Source organism: Cherax quadricarinatus, chromosome 66 (assembly GCF_038502225.1).
Source record: "Cherax quadricarinatus isolate ZL_2023a chromosome 66, ASM3850222v1, whole genome shotgun sequence".
Classification (NCBI taxonomy): Eukaryota; Metazoa; Arthropoda; class Malacostraca; order Decapoda; family Parastacidae; genus Cherax; species Cherax quadricarinatus.
In genome coordinates, this window is record NC_091357.1 from 17,102,961 (window position 1) to 17,112,460 (window position 9,500).

At 40.2% G+C, this 9,500-nt stretch overlaps 1 protein-coding gene across 1 annotated transcript in view; it reads right to left on the reverse strand.

Annotated features, from left to right (window-relative positions):
- Positions 1–4,036, reverse strand: part of Coq8 (ubiquinone biosynthesis protein COQ8, mitochondrial) — a 62,325-nt gene extending 58,289 nt beyond the window's left edge. The window contains exon 1 of the mRNA XM_070099132.1: positions 3,776–4,036. The gene's annotated coding sequence lies outside the window, so the exon portion shown is untranslated. The remainder of the gene's footprint in view (positions 1–3,775) is intronic.
- Between the last annotated feature and the right edge of the window lie 5,464 nt (positions 4,037–9,500).

Consider the following 9,500-nt stretch of genomic DNA (forward strand, 5'->3'; position numbering starts at 1 on the left):
GTTAGATATGGAAAAATGCAAAGTCCCAGTCCTTGGGAATGAAAGTAACTCTGGCACCTACAAAGTGAATAATGTAGAACTTGATCATACTGGATGTGAAAAAGACTAGTCCTTGTTAGCAAAAATCTGAAGGCGAGACAACAATGCCTAAATGTTCAACAGGTACAAATGAAAGACATCCAAAAAAGTACTCAAAACAATGGATTCAAGTTGCATAAATATAGATTTGGCAAGAGTATAGGAGAATGCTGATTTTGCAGTTACAAATGAGTTAAACAAGCTGTCAAGTAATCAATGAACTTTATATAATCAGGGAAAGAGGATACACCCATAAGGTTATATGGCACCCAAGGCACTGGACAGAATCAGGCTTAATCTGAGGAAGGGAAGGATAGGTTAAATTCCTTGTATCAAGAGCACCTCACCAGCCTCAAATATATACTGTACAGTAAGTAGAGATGGATTTGAGAAGTATGTCTCATATGGGCCAGCATGCCTACTGCTGTTTCTCTCTTATTATGTTCTTATATTAAATAAAAAAATGGCAAATAGGTTTTGCATACAAATAGCAAATCTTTACGATTACAATCTAGGCTAATACAGTGGAACCTTGAAAATCGAACGTACCAAATATCGAACGTTTCGAAAATAAGACCATTTTTTCGGACAAACTGTGTACTAAAAATCGAACGCGTTTCAAATTTCGGACCGCCAGGTACGGGACCTGTCCGCTGGCCCGCTCTGTCCGTCCCCATGCAGGCGCCGTGAGCAGTCTAGCTTTGTTTATGCTTGAGTGAACACTAACCTGCGCTCTCATTCACACATTTTACGATTATTTTGTTGTGTTTAGTGCTCGTGGGACTGCGAAATAAGCTGCCATGGACCCAAAGAAACTTGCTAGCAGTACCCCTGTGGTAAAGAAAGTGAGAAATGCCATAGATGTGAAGAAGGAAATTAAGACACATGTGCAGCGTCTGGTTGTCTTTGTTGTGGACGTTTCGCCATCCAGTGGCTGGCTGGATGGCGAAACGTCTACGGTGGGGATGCCCGGGTGTTGTGCATGTGTCATTTCATCCTGTCGGTATTATACACAATTCTTGTACTACTACTACTACTACCTCCACCTCTTCCTGCCTATATATAGCCGTCCTGCTCCACCTCTGTTAGTGTGACTTTGTCAATGGTCCAAGTCGGACCGAAACGTCGTCGTAAGCTTCTGTCTTTTATGTGCGGGTTATTTGTGTATCGTTCCAGTCACGGTATTGTGCCTTTTTGTTATTTATTTATTTAGTTATTTATTTGTTGAGCTTGCCAGGATGTACAGAGGACTGTGAACAGTTATTTTGTGAGACAGAAACAGACAACTGTGGACAGTTATTTTGTGAGACAGAAACAGACAACTGTGGACAGTTATTTTGTGAGACAGAAACAGACAACTGTGGACAGTTATTTTGTGAGACAGAAACAGACAACTGTGGAGTTATTTTGTGAGACAGAAACAGACAACTGTGGAGTTATTTTGTGAGACAAATAGACGATTGTGGACAGTTATTTTGTGAGGCAGAAACAGACGACTGTGGAGTTATTTTGTGAGACAGAAACAGACAGCTGTGGAGTTATTTTGTGAGACAAACAGACGATTGTGGACAGTTATTTTGTGAGACAAACAGGCGACTGTGGACAGTTATTTTGTAAGACAAACAGGCGACTGTGGACAGTTATTTTGTAAGACAAACAGACGACTGTGGAGTTATTTTGTGAGACAGACGATTGTGGACAGTTATTTTGTGAGGCAGAAACAGACGACTGTGGAGTTATTTTGTGAGACAGAAACAGACAGCTGTGGAGTTATTTTGTGAGACAAACAGACGATTGTGGACAGTTATTTTGTGAGACAAACAGGCGACTGTGGACAGTTATTTTGTAAGACAAACAGACGACTGTGGAGTTATTTTGTGAGACAGACGATTGTGGACAGATATTTTGTGAGACAGAAACAGACGACTGTGGATAGTTATTTTGTGAGACAGAAACAGAGGACTGTAGACAGTTATTTTGTGAGACAGGGGTCCAATGACTATCAAGCTGGTCCTAGTGGCATTAAAATACAGAGAAGGGAAGTAACCCCAGAGAGGGCTTTGATACCGGAAGTCCTCATGGAGGGGGATTCTCCTTCCAAACACTAACCCCAACTCCCTCTCTCCTCCTCCCTATCTTCCAGATGCCATCACCAATCTTCAATAAGGGTAAGTAAAAATGTTATTTTATATTACTATACGTAATTAAAGACTATAGCATTTGTTGTATGTAAAACTGTAATTAATCTCTATAAAATGTATTTTTTTTGTGAATATTTTTGGGTTTCTGGAACGGATTAATTGTATTTCCATTATTTCTTATGGGAAATATTGCTTCGAATTTCAGACTTTTCGAAATTAGAACTAGCTCCTGGAACGGATTAAGTTCGATTTTTGAGGTTCCACTGTATTGAATTTAGGGGCTCCACTGAACTAAGTCCTTAATTTTTTTTTCTATAATACAAGTAATCTGTCCATAGCCTGGCAAAAGCAGTTACATCTTGTGAAATATTTGGGGGAAGGTTGAAGGAGATATTTGGCCCAAAATTATTTTTATGGGAGTCAGAACATATTTGTTAAATTATACATATGAAGGGAGAGTTACCTGACATTCCTATCCAGTGAACCATTAGTTTAGTCATATGACACCAATCCAAGTCACTCTTGATTTTTGGGGGGGGGGGTCATCCTAGGTAATTTACACTTTGTATGATAATTGTACTTCTGTGTACCTGTATTTAAATAAACTTGCATATACTTGTACCTGAATAAACTTACCTACTTACTATGTAGTCAGATTCAGGACAGTGAAATACATAGTTCAGACACTACCAATCCCTAAGCTGTCTCTCCCAAGTGTAATACATGTGAATTTACCTTACCTTCCTGCCTACATCAAATGTTGGTACCAACGTTGATTACTTATTAGGCCCACTGGCCTGGTGGCTAAAGCTCCCGCTTCACACACAGAGGGCCCGGGTTCGATTCCCGGCGGGTGGAAATATTTCGATGTTTCCTTACACCTATTGTCCTGTTCATCTAGCAGCAAATAGGTACCTGGGTGTTAGTCGACTGGTGTGAGTCGCATCCTGGGGGACAAGATTGAGGACCCCAATGGAAATAAGTTAGACAGTCCTCGATGATGCACCGACTTTCTTGGGTTATCCTGGGTGGCTAACCCTCTGGGGTTAAAAATCCAAATGAAATCTTATCTTATCTAAGTTGCCTTACAATTGATTAGGTTGACAGTAACATTAATTATTATAATCAGAAAGAAGTGCTAAACCAAACAGTAATATTAAAAAAAATTATTCTCAGGTTAAAATGCGCATATTTTTTTTTAATTTGCTGAGATTAAAACCTCCACTGCACAAACAAATCAATATCAGATACTTTAAATTAGAAATTTTTGCGAAACTTGGAGTTACTAAACTCAATATCTACTGCAGTGTTTTCCCAAATCTTTACACACAAAGATTTCTTCAAGTTACACACGGAATGGAAAGTCAACGTAACTTAATTTGATTGTATTCCTCATTACTTTGATCATATTTAAGCATGATGAGTATGTCATCCTTTTATTGAATAAGGTAAATACAAAATGCAAAAACAAAGCCAAATAATGATATTTATTTCTATTTGGGTGCAACAAATCATTTACGTAGTAGTAATATCATTGGAAAGTGACTTTACCTTACCTTATTAAGACTTTAATTTAATAAATCACTGAAGATGAAGGACAAATAGACATGCAGTTTCCGGCCTCTCGTACACCTTCCTCTTCGATATACCTCTTGTTTGCCTATGTAACTTATTTTACTCTGGGCTTCGAAATTACCCAGTTTTAAAATGAATAAAACACTGTTTACAGGAACATTTTCATGTTGTGACAGGCACACAGACTACACAAAGCAAGGTAAACTTAACAAGAGGAAGTAAAAGTGATGCGTAACAGGTTATCATGGAATGCCCGAGTTAAGTCAGTCTCCGCTACGGAGTATAAATTTCGCAGTCCCTTAACTGCAAGCAAAATTGTTAGCAGTTATTGTTAATCCGGCTGTAATATAACCTTGCTTAAATTAATTCTGAGTATGACTTACTTAAAATTATTATATTGTGTTGCTGAAGAGTTTTAACTATTTTCGAGTCTGACATGGACTCATGCAAGTAGTACACATGCAGACGACGTGACAGTCATAATATTTTTGGGACTTTAGTCGAATGTGAATACAGGATATATATACTGAGAAGTGCATATATAAATTGTATATATACACTGACAAGTTTCTTAAATAACTATTTCAGAGAATGAAACATGTATATTAGTACAGGTGAATAATAACCTTTAATGTATCACGCGCTTAAATAACAAAAAAAGGCACAATACCGTGACTGGAATGATACGCAAATAACCCGCACATGACTTAAGAAATCGTAATGACACGATTGCAAATAAACCATACCCCCGGCCGGGATTGAACCCGCGGTCATAGAGTCTCAAAACTCCAGCCCGTGGCTAACGCGACGGGCTGGAGTTTTGAGACTATGATGTGCAGTTAGTTGATAGATAAAATAGGTTTTAGCCTAACAAAATAATGAATGCGAATATCTTGATCTGGCCTGGACAACAGTGACAATTCAATTTTCGTATTTTAAGGATGCTTGTTCCTCTTTCCTTCCTCGGCTTCAAGCACTAGGTCGTTTTCGGTGCTGCTAATGTACGGCTTTTAAGAAAACCGGTCATACGTTTTGTTGAGATATATGTGCCACGCTTTGTCTGATTTTATTCAATCATGGAGCTCTAAATCCGTAGAGATCATGTAGCACCTAGGTAATGGGAAATAAAAAGGTTCTGTTTTAGAAACGGGATGATAGGCCCAATTAGTTGGGTATCAGCTACCTGTGTCCCGTGGCTCGGTAGGCAGTACTCTCGCCTCACACACAATCCCCGGCTATCCCTGTTTACCTAGCAGTAAGTAGGTACCTGGGTGTTAGTCGACTGCTGTGGGTCGCATCCTGGGGAGCAAGATTAAAGGACGCCAATAGAAATAAGACAATTCTCGAAGACGCCCTGACTTTCTTGGGTTATTCTGGGTGGCTAACCCTTACCTGGGTTAAAAATTCCAACAAATATTATCTAGACTAAACCTCATAATTAGTATATCGATTCATTTCTTGATCAGTCAGTTGTGGTGCATACGTCGGACTGCAGGAGGCGGGTACCAACAGCTTGATCGATCAAGCCAGTAACCAGAAGGCCTAGTCTGGGAATGGGCAGTGTGTAACCTCCAGAACCTACAATTAATAACCCTTTACCGGTGTCTGGGCACCTCAATGAGGAACAGGAGTCAATCAGGTTTGATCCCAAAAATGCGTGAGTAGCTCCAATTCCTGGGATCAAGAGCCATTTACACTTTTTGAAAGGTGTAGCATGTTTTCAGACTTTTTTTTTTTAGGTGTGGACACCACACATCTGCATATTCTAAACCTATTTTATTTATTTATTTATTTATTTATTTATTTATTTACAATTTGAGCATACATATAGAGGTACAAAAAAATATACTATATGCACGTTGTCTATTTTATAATAATCATGAGGAAACGCTAAACTTTGTTGAATGGGAAGTAATCAAGTTTGTCTTAAGAAACGGGAGAGTAAGTCCAACTTTTCCACATCCAGGTACCTATTAAGAGCAAGTGGTAAGGGTATACCAACAAGTTGTAGTAGATAAAACATACAAGTAACAATTGAAGAAAGTCTGCTGCACAGGTGATGCATTATTACTTAAAGGTAAAATTTTCTATAAACTACCTTGTTTGGTCTCAATTGTTGCTTTATAAATTTGTTTCTTGTGTCTTTTTGTTAAAAACTCATTCTCATTTTACTGTGTCATCTTTGTGTCGTAGTACTCAACGTCAATTTCTTAAAACTTCTACTCATTCCTCAAATGTTATTTTCTTTGTTTTAAACTAAGCTCAGTTAATTTGGATCGGTTAGGTTAGATTGAGCTGGGTTGTGTTAAGCTAGTTTGGCTTAAGTTAGGCATATACATGTACCTACAAAAACGTATATTTAAGCACAAATACGTTGGATTGCGTGCAGCCAGCAGTAACAGCCTGGTTGATCAGGCCCTGATCCACCATGAGGCCTGGTCACAGACCGGGCCGCGGAGGCGTTGACCCCGGAACTCTCTCCAGGTGAACTCCAGGTATACGTCTGGCAACAAGGTGGCATAGGAAAAAGTCAACATTGATTTCTGAACACTTATCATTGTTGGTGGGAGAATGAGCTGCAGCTGTGAATATATACGAGAGTCATATCACACGATGATGCAAACAAATTCAATTCAAAGTTTATTCTCTATAAGGATTACAATGCTGAGTTTACAGAATTTGGTTATTGTGTGGTTTACATGTAGTTAAATAATGATTACAGAGTGTACCACTAGAACACCTAGCATGGCTAGGCATTTCGGGCAGACTTAGTTTAATTCTTAATTTTAAAATATTACAAATTATGAGGTAAGTTGGTATTATGGCTAAGTGACTAAATACTAGTTTATGAGTTTAGCAATGTGAATGCTTTTGTTTTGACACAGTACATAGTTTCAGTATTGGAGTATCACAGGATTCATTATTTTAAGATTGAGATTAATTTTTTTTTTTATTCACCGGTATTCTCCCGGCCCGGGTCTTTTCCAAGTAGTGGTGACCCGGCCTTGGCTCCCTATCTGGGGAGTGTCTCGAGACTTAAGTCTCCCATGGGAGGAAGGACAAGTACCTCCTCATCTTTGGGACCAAGTGTCCCCAGGCCTAGCCACATTCCCCGCCCTCACGGGGCTCGTAGGGAGAAGCTAGGCCTCTGGTCTGCCATCTACCCCGCCTCAAAGGGGCTCGTGGGGATGGCAGTCTTATGAGCTGCAGATGGTAGCAAGCTCAGACTCCATATTTTTGAGATTAATATTTCTGTTTATGGTCAAATGGGTGAGTGAGTGTAAGTGTGAACCACCAGGTGGTATTCGTGTAGTTAGTTGACGGGGTGTATCAGGGAGATAAGATGTTTTCTAATGGTAGTTTTGAAGGTGATGAATGTGTCTGCAGTTCTAGAGTTCTCAGGTAGGGTGTTCCAGATTTTAGGGCCTTTGACATACATTGAATTTTTGTAAAGGTTTAGTCGGACACGAGGAATGTCGTAGAGATGTTTGTGTCTGGTGTTATGCCTGTGGGTTCTGTCACAACTATCAAGAAAGCGTTTTAGGTCAAGGTTGATATTGGAGTTTAAGGTCCTGTAGATGTAGATTGCACAGTAGTAAGTGTGGATGTACTGAACAGGGAGTAAGTCTAGCTCTATGAAGAGTGCGGGGGGGATGTTGCCAGGGATGGGATTTAGTGATTAATCTTACTGCAGCTTTTTGTTGGGTTATTATTGGCTTTAGGTGTGTTGCTGCAGTTGATCCCCAAGCACAAATAGCATAGGTGAGGTATGGAAAAATAAGCGAGTGGTATAGTGTGAGAAGGGCATTTTGCGGCACGTAGTATCGTATCTTGGAGAGGATCCCAACCGTTTTGGATACTTTTTTGGTTATGTGTTGGATATGGGTGCTGAAATTCAGGAATTTGCCCTCATTATGTCTGGTAATTAGAGTGTTGTCCATCTTAATGTTAATTTGTGCATCTCCTGCTCTGCTACCAAACATAATATAGTAGGTTTTGTCAGTGTTAAGCGTAAGTTTATTGGCTGTCATCCAAGTCGATATTTTGATCAGCTCCTCGTTAACAATGGTGTTGAGGGTGGCAAGATTAGGATGAGAGATGACATAAGTCGTGTCGTCAGCAAAGAGAATGGGTTTCAGGTGTTGGGATACGTTTGGAAGATAATTGATGTATATGAGGAAGAGCAGGGGACCAAGGACACTTCCCTGCGGAGCTCCAGTATCAAGTGGCCGTGTTGTTGATGCTGTGTCTTTAATGGTGACATACTGATACCTATTAGTAAGGTAAGATTTGAAATAAGCAAGCGCATGGCCTCTTATACCGTAATGGTCAAGTTTGTGGAGTAGGATGTCGTGGTCTACTGTGTCAAAAGCTTTTCTTAGGTCAATAAAAATTCCTAGTGGATATTCCTTATTTTCCAATGCTGTGTAAAGCAGATCTAGCATTTTTATGATTGTATCATTAGTGCTTTTATTTTTCCTGAATCCAAATTGGCAGGGGTTGAGTATGTTTTGTGCCGTTATAAATGAATATAGTCTCCTGTGCACGAGTTTCTCAAAGATTTTTGATAGCAATGGTAAGTTTGATATTGGCCTATAGTTGTTTAAGTCTGTAGGGTCACCACCTTTATGTATTGGTGTAACCCTTGCCATCTTGAGTAGTTTCGGGAAGGTGCTAGTTTCTAGTGACTTGTTAAAAAGTAATGAAATAGCATGCGAAAGGATATGGGCCGCTCGCTTGTATAGTAATGGTGGGACATGAGACAGATTCCCTGAGTTATTTTTAAGTGACTTTATAATCTCGGTGACTTCCGTGGGCTCAGTTGGTGTAAGATAGAAGGAATTTGGGAAATTCCCATCTAGGTAGTCCCCGGCATGGGCATTGGTATGTGGGATTTTATTGGCGAGATTAGATCCTATGGTTAAGAAGAAGTCGTTTATCTTGTTAGCTGTGTCAGTGGGATGTAGTGGTGTTTCATTAGGTTTAGTTAGGACAATATTCTTGTTTTTTTTCAGTTTGTGGGTCCCTAGAATCTGAGAGAGTGTTTTCCAGGTCTTTTTTATATCTCCTCTAGTGTCTGCGAATTTACTGGAGAAGTATAGTTGTTTGGCTTTCTTTATTACTTTGGTGAGAACTGATGAATAGTGTTTAAGAATATCTTTGTGTATCAAGCCCTGTCTATATTGCTTTTCATATTGGTGTTTCTTGTCAATGGATTTCAGAATGGTGCTGGTTAGCCATTACCTGGAGTTTACCTGGAGAGAGTTCCGGTGGTCAACACCCCCGCGGCCGGTCTGTGACCAGGCCTCCTGGTGGATCAGAGCCTGATCACCCAGGCTGTTGCTGCTGGCTGCACGCAAACCAACGTACGAGCCACACCCCGGCTGGTCAGGAACCGACTTTAGGTGCTTGTCCAGTGCCAGCTTGAAGACTGCCAGGGTAATCCCCCTTATGTATGCTGGGAGGCAGTTGAACAGTCTCGGGCCCCTGACACTTATTGTATGGTCTCTTAACGTGCTAGTGACACCCCTGCTTTTCATTGGGGGGATGTTGCATCGTCTGCCAAGTCTTTTGCTTTCGTAGTGAGTGATTTTCGTGTGCAAGTTCGGTACTAGTCCCTCTAGGATTTTCCAGGTGTATATAATCATGTATGTCTCCCGCCTGCATTCCAGGGAATACAGTTTTAGGAACCTCAAGCGCTCCCAG